This window comes from Hermetia illucens, chromosome 1 (assembly GCF_905115235.1).
Source record: "Hermetia illucens chromosome 1, iHerIll2.2.curated.20191125, whole genome shotgun sequence".
NCBI classification, from domain to species: Eukaryota; Metazoa; Arthropoda; class Insecta; order Diptera; family Stratiomyidae; genus Hermetia; species Hermetia illucens.
Window position 1 is genome coordinate 110050070 of NC_051849.1, and position 18267 is coordinate 110068336.

At 43.1% G+C, this 18267-nt stretch overlaps 1 protein-coding gene across 3 annotated transcripts in view; it reads right to left on the bottom strand.

Annotated features, from left to right (window-relative positions):
* The window catches only part of LOC119656687, a 41926-nt gene extending 25295 nt beyond the window's left edge, over window positions 1–16631 (bottom strand). Inside the window, exon 1 of one of the 3 annotated variants that reach the window (XM_038063193.1) lies at window positions 16543–16631. The gene's annotated coding sequence lies outside the window, so the exon portion shown is untranslated. The other 2 variants (XM_038063183.1, XM_038063174.1) reach the window with 2 other exon arrangements.
* Window positions 16632–18267: the final 1636 nt, after the last annotated feature.

Sequence of the window (18267 nt, forward strand, 5' to 3'; positions counted from 1 at the left end):
ACCAATTCTAAAGCACTTTTACGACGCTAATACTGTCGGTGTATATGGTGCCTCGATGAAAATTCTAAATAGACTCACTAAGGCACATCCAGCAGATCAAATTCAGGGGCAAATGTTACTATCTAGATTTCCACCCGAAAATCCATGTGAACAGCGTACTAAACCCGACGAGTGCTATTCAGGACAAAAAAGCCAAATCTTCATACATCAGTAAAAGGTTCGAGGACTTCGATGTTCACACTAATCCTGGCAAGTAAATTGTCCTTAGTGCTAGATCCAGGTCTTAAATAACAAGCTTTCATGAAGGAATATGTCAACATAGGATCATCAACGGCGCAACGGTTCAGCATAGGATACATACAGATAATACCTACACTTCACACTAAAACGTGATCAGCCTATTATTTTCCATATCATGTGAAGCGTGTTCAATGCATCGCAAAAGAGATCTAGGTCAACAAAACAATACATTTACTTATGTGATGTGGGGGATAGGGGCATATGTATCATGGCATGTTGCGAGAAGCAGCAGATAGGAGGGAGCTGAACCGCACAGGCAAATGAAATTGATACAAATCAATCTTAACTACTGTGAGGCAGCTCAGGACCCGCTCTCGCAAACCATTCAAGAGTCGAATGTGGGTGTTGCGGTAATTTGCGAGCCGTACAGAAACCACGGCAGTGAGACTTGAGTGGTGGATGCGTCTGGCAATGCCGCAATCTGTGTGTGCGGAAGACAGGCCATTAGCTGTTACGCTCCTCCTAGTGCAACCTTAGCATAATATGAGGAGATGTTAGACAGTCTGGTGTTGGACGCTAGAGACCGCAGTCCTAAAATCATTGCGATTTCAACGCGTGGGCCCTGGAGTGGGAAGTCGGTCGACGAACACCAGAGGTCAAATTCTGCTGGAGTCTTTTGCGGAGTTGGACATCGTGCTGGCCAACGTTGGATGCGTGCGCGCGATAAAGGGTCGGGTTCGATCGTTAATCTGACATTTGTTAGCACTTCACTGGTGAGGGAGATGGCTCGGCAAGTGAGTGAGCACTACACCGACAGTGACCACCAGGCCATCTTATTAAAAACCGAGGAAGCAATCAACGACGCTCTGGAAACAGAAAGGCTAACGCGATTGGCTGGTCTATCGGAGCTTTCGAGGAGGGGACATTCCGGCGGCATTGGAGGGAGCCCATGATCCGGATGGAACAGCGGTGGAAAGGGTCACACAGCAGTCTCAGCGGGTAACCGCAGCATGCGACGATACGATGCCACGATGACGTTTGCACCACGGCAAGAGGCCAAACTACTGGTGGAATAAGAAGACCGCTGCCTTAAGATCCTCTCGTTTCCGAGGACACACACAGGACAAGGGGAAGACCGGAACACCAGGAGCGTGAGGAGCTATACAGAAGCTGTGCATGGAGGGTAATATGAATCCGTGGGGTACAGGCTACCAAGTTGTAATGAGCAAAAATCACCTCTAGTCACATGCCCACGGCTCTTGTTGCAAATAATTACAACTCTTTTCCCGCAGCAGGAGCAGGATGAAAGTGAACCCCAACTGGCAGCTCAGCAGGACGTCTTCTCGATCCCGAATTTCGGGAAATCTGCGGACGTATTGGGGACAGCAAGGCTCCGGGATTGGACGGATTTCCGAACAAGGCTCTGAAGGTGGCGGTCAAGGCTAGACCAAGGTGGTTCGCAAGCACATTCGAATCGTGCGTGGCGAAAGGAGTATTTCCCGCCCAGTGGAAAAGGCAGAAGCTGGTGTTGCTACCGAAGCCCCAAAAACCACCCGGCGTGTCTTCTTCATATCGCTTTATTTGTCTCTTAGACACCATCGGGAAGATGTTGGAGAGGGTGATATACAACAGGCTGCTCCCGTTCATCGAGCTTGCCGGTGGTCTTTCAGAGCGGCAATATGGGTTTCGGCGAGCCCGTTCTACGGTCGATGCAGTAGCAAAGGTTGTGGAATTGGCTCGAAATGCAATGGCTATGAGCAAATGCTGTGCTCTGGTGACGCTGGACGTCAAAAATGTTTTCAACTCAGCCAACTGGGGCTAGATTAAAGGCGCTTTGACCAAACTGGGTGTTCCTAGTTACTTGGCTCGGCTAATCGAGTTACCTTTCGGACAGACTCCTCTGGTACGAGACGGACGACGGGACGAAGGAGTACATTGTGACAGCATGTGTGTCTGAAGGTTCTGTATTGGGACCACACTAAGGAACATAATGTACGACGGAGTGCTTGGCCTAGGCGTGCCGGAGGAGGCTACACTGATGTGTTTTGCGGACGGCCTGGCGGTAGTTGTAATTGCAAAGCATCCCGAGGATGTGGAGCGGACGAAAAGAGGAGGAGGCGGTCCCCATTGCCAACCGCAGGAAGAATAAGACGATTAATATCCGGATTGGTAATCGTGAGGTTCTCTCAAAATCAATTGTCAAATACCTGGGGAGTGTGGGTCGATGCCAAACTGAGTTTGAAGGGACACTTGGATTATGCGCGGGAGAAGGCAGCAAATGCTAACTCATCCCTTGCAAGGATGATTCCTAACGTGGCAGAGCCGAAGTTTAGTCGCAGGCTACTCATCGCGGGAGTGTTTATACGCGGCCCCTGTCTGAGCGGCAGCGTTGAATCACGCTGTAAACCGGAGGAAGATAAGTTCAGCATACCGGCCAAATGAGCTAAGGGTGTGTAGCGCATTTAGGACGGCGTTGACGGACGTAGCGATCTTCTAGCGAACGAGGCACACAGGCTCTACGAAAAACGAAAGGCAAATCCAGCCGAGGTGAATGCGGATTTCCGAAAAGCCATCAGGAGAGAATTGTGTGGCAAGTGACAACAACGGTGGGATAACTCCGACAAGGGCCGATGGACCCATACATCGATCCCGTGTATCGAGAAATGGGTCGACCGAAAGCACGGAGATTTGAATTACCCCCTGACACAGTTTCTTACTTGCATCGCTTCGAGTTGGATGAGTCTCTCAACTGTCCTGGTGCTACACCCGAGGACCCGGAGCACGTTACGTTCCATTGTCCCAGATTTCTGCAGCAGAAAAGGAGGTTGAATAGCATCTTGGGGGCGGACATCGAGCCCTCCAACCTGGTGGAAGAGATGCTAAAGTCGGCCGAAAGCTGGATGGCGGTAAATGAGGCAGTAGCCGTGGTGCAGACAAAACTCCTGACTTGGATCGAGCTCCGAAGGCGCGACATGAACGTGATGGTGTAGTGAACCAGAGTCTCCCCCGCGAAGTAATACTTCACGGTGGTCCCGCGGGGAGGGGCGGAAGAGTGGGGATGGTTTTAGTGGGTGCAAATCCCACACACTGCTGCAACCTGGCGCAGCAGTGTCTTTGTAAGATTTCCACCTCCATCCTTAAAAAAAAAGATACATATATATATATCTCATATTTTTATACAGGGTGCGGCAGCATAACTACAGGGTGCGGCAGCATTCCTTCCTCCTTTCTAAAATGCGCCCCACTCAGTTAGTTGATGTCATAGCGGAGCGCTAGTGGTCTCGTTCAAGAGGGGATACTGTAAAGTTTTGTCCCGACACGGTTCAGTCGCCATCATGCGTTGGAATAGTGAGGAGCGTGCCTTTGCCGTTGAGGTTTACTTTTCAAGCGGATGTTCGGTTATTGCAACACAGCGTGCATTTCGGAATCGCTTTAATTTAGCCCCGTTGGCTCCCGTCCCAGACCGCAAATCAATTGTTACATGGGTCACTACATTCAGACAAACTGCAAGTGCAACAAAAGGAAGAACTGGAGTCCCTCGGCCCGTTAGATCACCTGAGAACATTGAAGCAGTGAGAACGTCAATGTTGCGATCGCCACGGCGTTCTGCGTGCAAACACGCATCTGTCCTTGGACTATCCGATCGTTCTGTGAGAAGAATTCTTCATGATGATCTTCATTTTCATCCCTATAAGATGGCGATAGTGCAGGAACTTTCAGAACGTGACTTCAATTCTCGGATGAACGCGTGTGAGCTTCTTCTTGATGTCGTTCCCGAGGGTGCTATTGTTTTTTTTTAGCGATGAAGCCCATTTTCATTTGTGTGGGTCGATTAACAAACAAAACATGCGCTACTGGGCTGACACCAACCCTCGAGAATTGCATCAAAAGCCTTTGCATTCACCCAAAGTCACAGTGTGGTGCGCAATTTCCTCAGCTGGAATTATTGGTCCCTGGTTTTTTGAGGAAAATGAGGTTACAGTGACAGTGAATTCGGACCGGTATGTAAACATGCTACAGAATTTTTTTTCCCCGGCTAGAAAATTTGGATTTGGGGGACACTTGGTTCCAACAAGACGGTGCAACAGCACACACTTCAAGAGTATCGATGGCTGTTTTGAGGGCACACTTTCCAGAGCGCCTTATCTCAATTAGAGGTGATTTGGAATGGCCGGCACGCTCTCCCAATCTGTCCCCTTGTGATTTTTTTCTATGGGGTTTTTTGAAATCCCGTGTTTATGTGAACCGTCCAAGAACTCGACAAGATTTGAAGACCAACATCCAAGAAGAAATTGCCAACATAACACCTGCTATGCTAACAAGAGTCATGACAAACGCCAGAAATCGGTTTACGCAATGTATGGAGAATGGGGGACGTCACCTAACAGATTTGATCTTCAAAACAATGTAAATAAAAACTTTAGACATGTACCTACATTATAAAAAATAAATAAATATTTTCCGATGCATACAATAGTTTTTATTGAGTTTTGAAAAAAGGAAGTTATGCTGCCGCACCCTGTATCATATTTTTATTAAAGTATACCTTGATGTTTCAATACATTCTCATTAAGCATTATCAATTAAATACAGGTACCTACGGTATGGCAAGCGAACCAGTCTTGGCTGTTAGAACATAACATCAGTTGGCAGTTGATGAACAATCTATATTTCCGGAAGCAGCTGAAATTTTGTGCTCAGATTCCTATATTAATGACCTTGTAACCGGCGCAGACAAATTAGAGGAATTGCTTAAACAGCAGCCAGAGTTATAGAAGCTAATGAAGAGAGAAGGATTTCATTTACTACGTGGACATTAGATTAACGCTTACTCTAGCGCGTTCTGGAAAATTTTCTTTCACGATAAATGTAGATCACAGCCAAGAGCAGTATTTGGCATTGGCAGCAAAATTTCCAAATTATTAGACCCAATCGTAAGACTAGTAATGAAGCCATATCCAAAAACTTTGGTTGACAAAGTGTGATTTACGTATTCTACGTTGGAATGTGATATCGCCCAACTAGAGCTCCATCAGTTTTCCAATGTGTCTTTAAAAGACAATGCAGCTGCTATCTACATCATAATAATCATTCCTTTATGAATAATGATGCGGTCAGTAGCATCGAAGTCCAAGTTAGTCCCCAGTAAAACCCAGTCCAAATTGAATTTCAAACTGTGTGCATAGGACAGTTCAATTAGTCAAAGTTGTGATCCCAAGTAGAACCCTTATTGGCAAGAGATAGTGTTGTCGGGAGCGAAAAAAATCAAAAATATACATATATAAGAGACAATATAATGAAAGGATCAAAGCATTTATTTCCACGTAGTTCAGATCACTCAAGGAGAACAACAAAAGTATTGGCACAGCAAGCAAAATTAAAAGATTCTAATGAAAATCAACTAAATTCGAACTTCCATTCCAATTTCAACGTAATGTATGCAATTACAGCTGTAAGACAACGAAGCGCCGAATTGAAATAATATTATAAAATTATTAAAGGACGTCCCACTGAGTCCTAAAATGACTATTGTGCCTCTTTACTGGTTATAGACAGACAGGAACTTTATTATCTTCCCTACTTTCAAGTGTTTCAACCCGGCATTTGGTATTAAGTATTCTTCTCCCACCTCAACCTAGTTTGCACAAGTGCCGGGCACTGTCCCAAAACATGTGTGGAGGTTTAATCACTCTCCTCACATAACCTACAGAAAGGGTCCGTAAATATCTCTAGCTTCCTCAGGCGATAGTTTAGCTTACAATGACTCGTGAGTATTGTCACTATGACCCGGAGGCTCTTCTTGGTGAGGTTTAAACAATCTTTCAAACGCAAGGGTTCATATTCCGCCACGAGCACCCTGGGCTGTCCCATTCCTGGTAAGTTCGCCCAGTAAAGTTCCCGCAGCCGTTCCTCTTCATTTTTCAAAGTCATAGCCATGAACCCATTTCCGACTAACAGAACGGCTCTAGACCGTATGGCCGTATCCTGCTATTTTCCTGGCCAGCTCATTGCCTTGTAACCCAATGTGGGAATTGCAAAGCTATTGAACCACATCGTGGTAAATTTCGTTCTCAGGTTCCTGCAGTTACTTCCGGAAATCATTTTTTGACGAGATGTGCCATTTATGCACAAATGGTGCAGAAGTTCAATCAGGTTAAGTATTTATCGATTGGGGAGGTTCATAGAGCTGGCCTGGGACATTATATAATAACCATTCTGGTGCCGAGCTATGGCTAAAGTGGTGTTTTGTAACAAATTTAGGCACAACGCATTAGAGTATATTTCCTTTTCATGTTCTAAACAATAAATATCAATCTGCTTACTCTGGTCGCTTTGTAGTCCCAAGATAATTGATTCCCACCACCGTGCTTGATGATTGTATGTATGTCGCGAGTGACAACATACCTACTGATTTCTATTAAACCCAAACAAGCTGTATTTACTTTTGCTAGAATATAGAAGTGAATATCAAAAGTGCAAGATTTTTATAGCACGCTCTTTCGCAAAGGTAGGCTTCCTTTGTCGGAGATACGATTTTCTTCTGCCCGGACCCCTTTGAAACTTCGCTACCCACAATACTTTGCATACTATATATTGTAAGAGTGAACTGGTCTGCCCGTACATGTTGCGAAATTTCTGATGGAATTCTTTTTATCACGACGCACATTACGACGAACTTCTCGTATTTTTTCATGGTAACGGGACTCGAGTGCGTTGTTTTCGGCTCCGCTCGCTGCCAAAAGCAGAGCTTTTAGCTTCTTTTGTTTACTGATCCATTTCCATATTTCCCAGACAGCCAGGAATTGGAACGTTCTTTTGGGTCGTGGGCGAAAACTTCATCTACACCAGGGATAAAGACACTTTTGATGGCGGTGCAGTGTTCATTAATATTCTCCGGCTGGTTTTGGAAACTTTGTGTCGCTTGCGCAGCCGGATGATGGAAACGGCTCATATTGAAGTTGGTGGCTGATCCTGTGTTCCCCTATGAGCTGATGCGGGCGTGTCACGAAAGTCAGGATGATTCCCTTTGAAATCGACGTCAGCATCTCTTTTGCTACGCATATTCATAAGGCAATTCCTAAGCCTGTTTCTGATCGCGGAATGGTCGATCTGATTAGATATCCGTTGCCGGTCAATCGAATCGCAACTAACCTTGTGGCAGGCCCTGTGCTCGAACAGAGTTCGACCGATGACAAGGTGGTGAGAGTTGCAGAAATCTATAAACTTGTTCTCTTGTTGATATCGTTGATTGTTACTTAACTTAACGAAAGTGACATCTCCGAAAGGACATTGGTACGATACGGATGAAGGAAGACACCACCACGGGAGACTGTCGAAGGGAGAGTGAAAGTGTTGAATCTCCTTCTTTGAAACGTAATAAAAATGGGTTTTTCATCTTTTCCGTGTCTAAGGATACGATAATATGTTTTTACGGGTGATTTTACTGTGATGGTCATCGTGAAACAAGGGACATCTGGGCTATTCATGTGAAAAAAGATCATCAAAACGGCGCACCACAGGGCTAATTGCACCCCTCGGAGCGGCTTTTACCTGTCCCATATGAGAAAGCGGCAAACGCGTATCGCTAGTACGGACGACGCCCGACATTGGAGGTCTGCAGTGCGTCTCTGGCCAAAGTAATTCGTTCCATCCTTTTATACGGCGCTGATTTAGAAATATGCGCTTGCAAATTAGAACAATCGAGCAGGGTAAGCATGATCTATTACTTAGTGACACTGAGGGTGTGTGAACAATCTTAGGCGATGAGGCTTATGTTAATGTAGTGTATACGAAAAAAGCAGAATGAATCTACTTGAAAATAACACTCAGTAGCGCAAATTAGGGGGGACATTCAGCGACGGCACAACGAAATTAATTATCACCAATTCCTGACAGGGCGTCGTTAGAGAAAGTATCTGTGCTGATTGATGATTGAATAGGTCTCACTTTTACTCTGAATGTGAACTCTCAGAGCATGTCATGTTCTACTGTTAGCGATTTTGCTAAGAGAGGGCTTGATTGGCGCTCCTAACGCCAATATAAGGTAGGAAATCTTTAGCTTGGCAGGGCAAAGCACCAAAAACTGAAAGGCTTGATTATTTCAAACACATTCATCCTTATGGAGTAATGCTTTGTGGCGAATTCCAGAAGAAGAAGGAAGGCGATTGGCTCTAAGCAAGCTTATGAAGCACACTGCGCAAACCTGTCCCACAATGTTTTTTCTAGAATTTCCACCTTCAATCATAAACAAATTGGAATACCGGATGCTGAACATTTCATGTATAAAGATTTCGCGTTTATCTTTTGTGAAGTATCTTTCTATTCCTACATAGCTAAAACAACGAAAAATTCAATCATATATTTCTGAGCTTGAAAATATACATGTGGGCATATATGTACGCCTATGTGGACATCTAAATTGATCATTTGAATATTTCTGATTTACTCCATGGACAAAAGTATACATGTATGTGTAGTTGGAGTTGTTGATCCTCTGGACTTCTTTTTGTGGGGTTATTTAAAAAGCGAATTGTACGCCAGCAACCCACAGACCATAGAAGAGCTCAAGGCAAACATTCCTGCCGATATAAAAGATGGCACACTTTTTCCGATTTTTCGATTGGGTAGTTTCTGGGAACGGGTCCGTGAAAGAAATTATCACCGAAACTGAATCAAGTTCGGAAAGAGTAATATGGTTGAGGTGGCTTAGATGGGAGCGAAGTAATATTTCACAGTGAGAACAAGATTAGGAGAGGAATGATTCCAGGGGGTGTGAACTACACCACTAAAAAGAGATGTATCCATGACTTTCTAAGATTTTCACCTTCTTTCGAAAAGAAAGCAACTATGCTGTTGATTTTGATATGTTGTTCACAGTTTTTAATAAGGATTCCTATTCCTATAAAAATGTTTCACCTTTAATAAGACCCTGCTGCATGAGGATTAATTCAACACATAACCAAGCAAAGTGCATTGATGTATCTTAAAAGTAATCGATTAAGAATAATCTAACAACAGGATGACCTAGAGTTGTAAATAAAGATGAAAATCTATGTATATTTTAAAGAGGAATATTGTTCCAAATCTTGGGAAAGGTCTGTGAACAGTTTGCTACAAGACATGTTGTTGCATATAAAGCATAGCGAAGCTAACAAACCCGAAAAAGCACAGTGGCCGTTCTTCACTGATAATAATTCAGAGAACGCACTCTAGGCACCGAGAAATATTCGATTTGTGATTTGGAATTTTCCTCCGTAACAAAGAAGAATACGTGACTTTTTATAATAGGTCGCCAGTCTCTTTCGCATTAATGGAAATATTGCTGCGAATGAAACTACTACTCATAGAGTGTATCAACATTGGTTTCATTAATTGATTGGTTCACATATTATGATCAAACACACACTTCCCCCTGAAGCGGACACTTCTTCTCTATTATTTTGTTTCATATAATTTGAAGTTGACCATGCTTGCCCACCTTGCTATGAAAATGGATTTTATGAGTATCGTACCAAATGCTCAGCAACAGGAACATAAACTTATTACTTTCATTTTCGGCTACTAATCAACCCATCTGCTGCGATGTGGTTCAAAGGTTACACAAGCTATGATTCAAGGTTGTATCTATTCCCCGGAGCTGCTATTGAGCAGTAATCACCGTAATTAGAGAAATGTCGCACTGATTGAGTTACAATTTTAAAGGAGGGATGCAACTTTTGGGAAATGCACACTTTCTAGAGTTCCAATGAAAAAGTATATTCTATACAAATATTTACTCGGATAGTAACTTGGTTTCATAATTATAGTGAATATTTCATATTTAACAGCCTTTTTGCCCTTCGTTTCTAAATAGATACAAATTCCTCAGTTCTGACCACTCCTCATGCTCCATAAAAAACTCCTTTAGTGCATATTTGTGTCCAGCTTGACGAAATTATTTTTTTACATAGTGTGAATGACAAATAACAATAACAATTTCACAAATCGGATGGCCAATGCCTTTCTGAATGAAAATATGTCCTTTTAAATTGAAACCTTATTAAAATTGGTTCAATGTCTGTCTATCCGTCTGTCACACGCGATTTACTCGGAAATGGCTGAACCGATTGCCACGAAATTTGATGAAAACCTGTGCTCTGTGTGTCCGTTAACATGCAGTGAATGATGTCATTTTGTGTTAAGTTTGAAGAGGGGCTTCCCATACGTGCGAAAGAGGGGTGTACATTTTTTCACAATATATGGTCAGGTGGGGTATCAAATGAAAGGACTTGAATAGTGAGAAATTGATCTAATTTCTGGTATTGGGTGAAACATAGTCGAGATAGAACTCAAAAAGTGTGCGCCAAAAAGTGAAACAGGTTTTATTCTCAGAGCCTATCCATCCAAATCTGAAATAAAATCGTAGTGATGCATCTATATGAAAACTAGGCCTCAAAATAAATTCTTTTCCGATATCTGCACAAATAAAAGTTAATAATAATATATTTTAGAAATTTACCCTTAAGTTCATCCCGGAGGTACAAATAATCATATGCGATAATATAGGACATTATTCTCGAAAGTTTGAAGGCAATCCAACTTTTATTAACAAAGTTATAGAAGGTCAAAGTTTCCCATTTCAAGTAAATTTATTACCATCATCACATAAAGTTATACGAACGCTGGGGTCCATGAGGACGTTTTCAGTTTTTCTTTTTTGGTTTTTTTTATAATAGTTATTTGCACATCAATGTCAATTTCTCAAGGGAGACATGTGTATGTATATGTAATAAATCTTGCGGAATGGAAAATTGTGCATAGAGAGTTTCTCACATAAGATGAACACAAAACCTTTGTACCCGAAGCGCCCAGTTTCCCGTATCTCGACTTGTTTTTTTATTGGACAGATTGTTAACTTAGTCACCTGAGATTTTATGAGTGTAGAACTCAACAGGTTCGATCGCCCAGGAGGTAGTGGCTTTATGTCCGCTACGTTATCTTGCAGCACAAAGCAAATAGCGTATTTATAATTACTTTGTCCAAGTCTTTCTACGAAGGCGTTTGTATTTGTTGTAACTGTATTGTAATTAAGAGTCAGAAATGTCTTCATATCCGAAAGCTGATTTTTCAAACATTTTTTTTTAAACCCGTTTTCTTCAAAGTAACGTTTCTCACGTTTTTCAGCGACTAAAGGTGATAAAAATTTGCGGGCTAGCTACCTGCAAATTTTGAAACTTTATTGTTACTGACACGTCAATAACGCATCGGATAGGAACTGCCTTCAAGGCTACGACCTTTGGCTACCGAAAACGAACTATGATTGGTTTTTGGAACGTGCGCACGCCACTCGAGCGTGCGAGGTATCTGGTTGCTTCTGACAGCTACCGCAAGGCACACTCTCTGCAAGATTCCGGTTCAAGTTAAGCAGCACCAGAATTGCGCAATGCTATGCACCAACAGAGACTTCCGATATAATGCACAAGGATGTTTTCTACGAGCAATTACACGCTTTTTAAAGGTGACATTAGGGTCATGATGGATGATGTGAATGCCAAGGTGGGATCTGGCAACAACTTGCTCGGACATGTGATGGAGAAACACGATCTTGGTGACCGTAGCGATAATGGTGGGAGGTTCATGGATTTCTGTAACTTACACTGCCTCGTCATTCGTTGCACATTGTTCGAGCACAGAGCCCGCCATAAGGTCAGTTGGGTTTCAGTTGATCGACACCGTACGAGAAATCAGATTGACCACTTCGCGGTCAGCAGTAGATTTTGGAGTTGTCCCCTGGATCTGTGTTACCAAAGTGGTGCTGACATCGGCTTCGGAAAGGATCATCATCTGATGGTAGCTTACACCAATTCTCACAGGATTGGGTGGCTGCGATTCTGCGAAATGCGAGTTCAACTTGGACCGTTACTATGATCCAACTGTCGCTCGACAATGGGAGAGCTATCTTGCCTATCGGACGGCAGATATACTGAGTAGCCCGCCTGACAATATCGATGAGCATTGGCTCAGCCTTGATGAATGTCAGAACATATAGGGGGGCCAATATAGACTCGGATCACTATCTCGTTGGCATGGTGCTCCGAGCTCGAATAACAATACCACAACAATACCACCCTCTGACAATCAGGTGAGAGTGAACACTGAAGCCATCCACAACACAACCCTCCGCGACATCTATAAGAGGGAAATAGATGCCGCAATAACCGCAGTCAATAGAGCACCTGGAGATGAAGCATCAACTAATGATCTTCACAACCACCTGAAGAACGTTATCATGGATACGGCCACAAATATACTTGGCCCCAGCCGCAAAAGGAGTCGGAACGGCTGGTTTGACGATGAATGTAAGCTAGCAACGGAACGGAAGAATGCCGCATACCGAGTAATGTTGCATTCTCAAAGAACGCGGGCACGCGCAGAGACTTATCACGAACTCCGTCGAGCGGAGAAGCGACTTCACAGACGGAAAAAGGAAGCCTGGGAGAACCAACAAGTTTGTGAACTAGAAAAGTACAGGGAGCAACCGCACCAGGCGCGGAAGTTTTACCAACAAGTCAGCAGGATGAAGCCTTATACACCTCGATGCTCATCCTGCCGAGACAAAGAGGAAAATCTGATTTCCGACAGAATGGGCATATTAGAGCGATGGGTTGAGTACTTTGATGAGCTACTGAACAACCAGAACATCGGCGAGTTGGAGGTCCCACCAACTGAAGACGACGGACAAATACTGCCACCACCAAGTTTAGGAGAAACAGTCCGTGCAATTCATCGGCTAAAAAATCATAAGTCGCCAGGAGCCGATGGAATTACAGCCGAATTGGTTAAATATGGAGGCGACCAGTTACACCAAGTGGTTCATCAACTTGTGCTCAAGGTATGGGACAGCGAATCAATGCCTGACGATTGGCAACGAGGCATAATCTGTCTCATACATAAAAAGGGAGATATCACACAGTGCAGCAATTATAGAGGTATCACGTTGGTGAGTACCATCTATAAGATATTCTCCACTATCTTGCTAGGCCGGATAGCCCCATACGCCCAGAACATCATTGGCCCATACCAAAGAGGCTTCACTCCAGGCAAATCAGCAACAGATCAGATTTTCTCTCTGCGGCAGGCGATGGAAAAACTGTTGGAATATGGACAACAGTTGCACCATCTGTTCATCGACTTTAAAGCCGCCTATGATAGCATAGCCAGGGTAAAACCGTACACGGCCATGAGAGAATTCGATATCCCGACGAAATTAATAAGACTGACTAGGCTGACCCTGACCAATGTGCGAGGCCAGATAAAAGCAGCAGGATCACTCTCAAGACCATTCGACATCAACAACGGTCTACGACAAGGGGATGCGCTATCATGCGTCCTCTTTAACCTGGCCCTCGAGAAAGTGATCCGTGATGCTGAGGTGAATGCAAGAGGTACGATCCTCTTCAAGTCCACCCAACTACTGGCCTATGCTGACGATATCGACATCATGGGAAGAACCACCCGAGACGTACAAACTGCCTTCATCCAGATCGAGCAGGCGGCGCGAGATCTTGGGCTGCACATCAATGAAGGCAAGACAAAATATATGGTGGCAACGTCAGCACCGAAGACGAATCAACCAACAACATCAAACCGCACTGGTCAAACACAAACACGAACAAGAATAAGGATAGGGGAATACAACTTTGAGACCGTTGACAATTTCTCCTATCTAGGGTCGAAAATCACAACCGATAACAACTACGATGATGAAATCCGCGCACGGTTGTTGTCAGCCAACAGAGCCTATTTCAGCTTACAAAAACTGTTCCGCTCGAAACGTCTCACCATAGGGTCAAAGCTCTTACTGTACAAGACTATGATCTTGCCAGTCCTCATGTATTCCTCGGAAACCTGGGTTCTTAGCAAGAAAAATTGCGAACTCTTGGCCGCGTTCGAGAGAAGAATCCTCCGAAGAATTTTTGGCCCCCTACATGAGGATGGACGATTCCGTAGCCTACACAACTGCCATCAAAAATACTCTTTTCTCGGATTGAAGGCTCTATTGACCACTACGAGGGATGGTGAGCGTGACGCACTCGAGGCAATATCGTGCGAACTCACGTTGAATTTAAGGTAATATGCACTGTGCTAAAAGGGAATTAGTTATTGTGCTGGTCAGGGAAGCAAAAGCTGCTGCAGTGCATGTGGCGATGGTTTCGTGAGGAACGTTAACGGTTGTCTCTTCATCCACGAGGGTGAGCTGCTAAAAAAGTAGACGCAGTGTTGGGAATATTTGTATTCGTAAATATGAATACTAATAATTGCGTGCCATGATTTTCTATGAATACGAATATATTCGTACTTGAAAAAATGAATATTTTGTTATTTACTCAAGTGAATGCGAGTACGGCTGTATTATTGAAATGTTAGTATTTGCCTGGAAAACGAATATTAGGGCCTTACTGATCTGATCATGTTGAATGTATGATGGTGGAGTTGGATTTAATATCCTATAAGCAAATTGAAACTGCAGGTGTAGACGAAAAAGTATGCACATATAAACTCGAAATATATTTTCAAACCTGAAAAATTATTTTGTGAAAAGAATGCATTTGAAAGTAAACGCATATTCTTCTTCTTCTGTAGTTGTGTCAGGTAAATGTCTGCCTGGATTAGACATCAGACAGACAAATGGTCTGTGTGGGATAAACGCCTGCTTCTGTACCAGAGAAATTTTCTGAGTCTGGCTCGAACATCAGGCAGTCTATATCGGATAACAGGCGGAGAGAAGTCTGTGCAAACAGTTGGTTGGGCAATTCGCTCACACAGTATGTGCATATAAATATTTGCCACTTACGAAATACGCATATATAAATATTGAAGTTTCTAAATGGAAAATAGAATCTAGCTCACAGTGGACACATATTTATGCGCATCTCAATTCGTAATTTCGGCTTGCAGCCAACACGCTTGTATATATGTACATATATGTGATGAATTGCAAAACAGTACATACATAGATGATTCTAAATGAAATATTTAGTCGGTTGTTTGCAATTTTTAAACAAATGTGTGCGATTGTTTGCGAAACTCCCCTTAAGTTCATCTTGGAATCATTTTGAATGTCAGCAGCGCACGATATAAAGCAAGTTTCTGCCAAGCCTGACTAACAAAGTTTTAATAGGTCAAATTTGTGGTTTCAATGCAAATTCTAGCGCGAAAGTGGATATTCTAACATATTACGCGTTAAGTACTAACGGGGCAAATGCCCACTCAAATATTTTTATGTATATACACAGAAGCTTTCATACCTGAAGCATCCAGCTTCTGGTTTCCCGACTTTTTTCAGTCGTCTCAGCGACGATCCTTAAAGATTAGTTTAATAATTTCTTGCATTCTTTGCATTTTCATTCAACTGAAATAGAAAATTAAAAAATCTGCTGGTGAAGCTGCAGGCAGGTCACCTTCTTGTAGGTCCATGTATCTTTGTGACAGAGCGGATGGCCGCGATGTACCTTTAGACCGCTTTTAGCCAAGGTGCCAAAGTCCACTTCCTAGCTAGAAAGGTGTGATGGACACAGAGAAAACACAAGAAGATGATTCATGATATAAGCCACTCTCACTGAGCATGGGGGAAAGGAGTTTAGAGAGGTAGAAATACCGATGGGTCCTGGCCAATGCTTTTAAAAGTTTCTACCTCCTAAACAAAAGGGTCTGTATCCGACTCAGCCAAATAACTGTTTCTGCCCTAAGAGACTTCCACTAAAATTTTATGGCTTTCAATTTCTTAAAAATTTGGAGAAGACTGCATTTTGGCTGAAGCAATCCAATGGAAACCTTAGTACCAAAAAGGCAGAATTTTACCTTAACTCCACGTTCAATAGAAGGGCGATTATGAAAACTAACACTGGATTTCCCAAAGCCCAGAGCGACACAACAAAGCGCGAACTGTTCTGACGAATTTACATGGAATCAGCGATTTGTTCACTTGACCTCATTCCATCCCATTCGGGTTCTCACCTCTCTGATTGGGTGGGAGCATCCGCCGCCACTGGACCAAGGTCAAGTGTACGTTCAGCGTAGTAAGAATTAAGATAATATGCACAACGCGGAATTACGTAGGAAATTTACATGAACGATATGTCGCGCTTCAATGAAACACTAAAATGTAAGCTTTGGAATGCGAGCCATCGGTGAGATGATGTCACGAATCCGAGGTCGATCATTTGTCGCGGCCACTAAACCCGCGAGCACACTTCACTAAACGTTTTTTGATCACAACAAGGCAAGTAACTACAGAGACTAGCACGCAACTTTCTAGATTACCTGAAGGGATCCAGATGCACTCGAGAAATTAAAGCAAAAAACACAATCGCGGAATGTGCGACTCTTTGTAACTGTGACTGGAATCTGTCGGCTACTCTGTAACTCGGTATTTGTATACAAAACCCATGACGGATGACACTCGCGGTGGGGAACTGGAAGCCGGCACTGGAAAGCGAGGGCGGCTGTCAAAAGAACGCCTTGATAGGTGTTTCCACGTTTAGAACTTAAACCAGAAAAGCTGCAAGACGGAACCATGTATATTGAGCAGTTGTGGAGACACAGAGTTCAGTTTAATCGAATTTAGTTTAAGAAGTTTATTTATTTGAATGGTGATGTTCGCACCTAGTTTGGGCATAAACCTTTCTTAGTGGCAGCACGAGTCTTGTCTGCCCTCTGCACGTGAAAAACGTGACTACACAAGTTGTTAATTTCAGATTTAAATAATTTTTAATTTATTGATAACAAGGCTTACTATTGACCTATATTGTGCAGGTCGCCGCTTGATTATTCATATAGAGTTTCATGCCTTATGATTATAGTGACTTAATAAACAGTCGTTTTTTGCTTAACATTTGTTTTAGGCTTCAACTTTTGTGATAATTTTTAATTAAAGACACAACGAATATAGTCAATCAATTGCTAATCTTTCAATTCTCACATTCGTTACGTTGTAATCGCTGCTTCATTTCTTACAAAAACTTTCAACCAGGTTAAAAAAATGAAGTTCAACGAATTTCTCATGGATTAATTTTCAATGTTGAACGGTTCTCCTCGCTTCAATTTATGATTTAGTTTAGTGAGACTATCGTTATAATATATAAAAAAAAATATGTTTTTTTATGAGTAAGGTAGGTGGTAAATGCGTTTACGCACTGAGTGCTGGATCCCCGCAACGGTATGCCGTCAAATTACTAGCTGAACACCTCCTCGTCATTAAAGAACTAGCCTAGAACTTTTTGTACACATTATTCCCCAACCCCCTCCTCTCTTCGACTTTAGAGAGAAGGCAACAAGGAAAATCCTAACGTCAGCACTTCATAGCATCTTGGGGAATTTTGTCCGGACAGAGTTTCTTTGTGTCTGCATAACTTTGTAATGAGTCCACCAACCCGTTGCAGAGCACACAGGTAAGGGGCGGTGCCTTCCCAATTTTGTTCTGCTAAGGATGAAAACTTCCATGCCCGCTTAGAAGTTGGGTAAAGAAATAATAAATCTTATTATTTTTCGGTTCAATGAGCCTGAGTTGCCGCTGAGCCTCGCATCTATCTCTTGACCGGTTCCGCCAAGAGATTTGGTAAATGATTTTAAGTTCCTTAGAATCGAGAGCAACAGGCATCATTCCCGCCATCAGCACTACAACCGGTTCTGAGGTAGTGTGATGGGCAGACGCCGTAAACCCGTTTCATTTTTAGCCCGAGGCTGAAATCATGAACAGTTACCCATCCGATTCGTATTAATGGGCCAGATCTGCTTTGCGCCTATTCGCCGTAAATCTGATCACGAGTGCCACAACATCATCCTATATAACCGACCCAACACAACTCTTCTAGTATGTTAAGTCTCAATTGAAAACCCTACGATGCGTTCCCAAGGATCCCTGTGCTACCTCCAACGTGATTTCCATTCTCTTCCGGCCCTCTAGCGTCTTATAGAATCAAGAGAAGGCTTTCAAACAACCTCTCAATATCCGCAAAAGACATGGCATATCTGTTCATCTTACGGAAT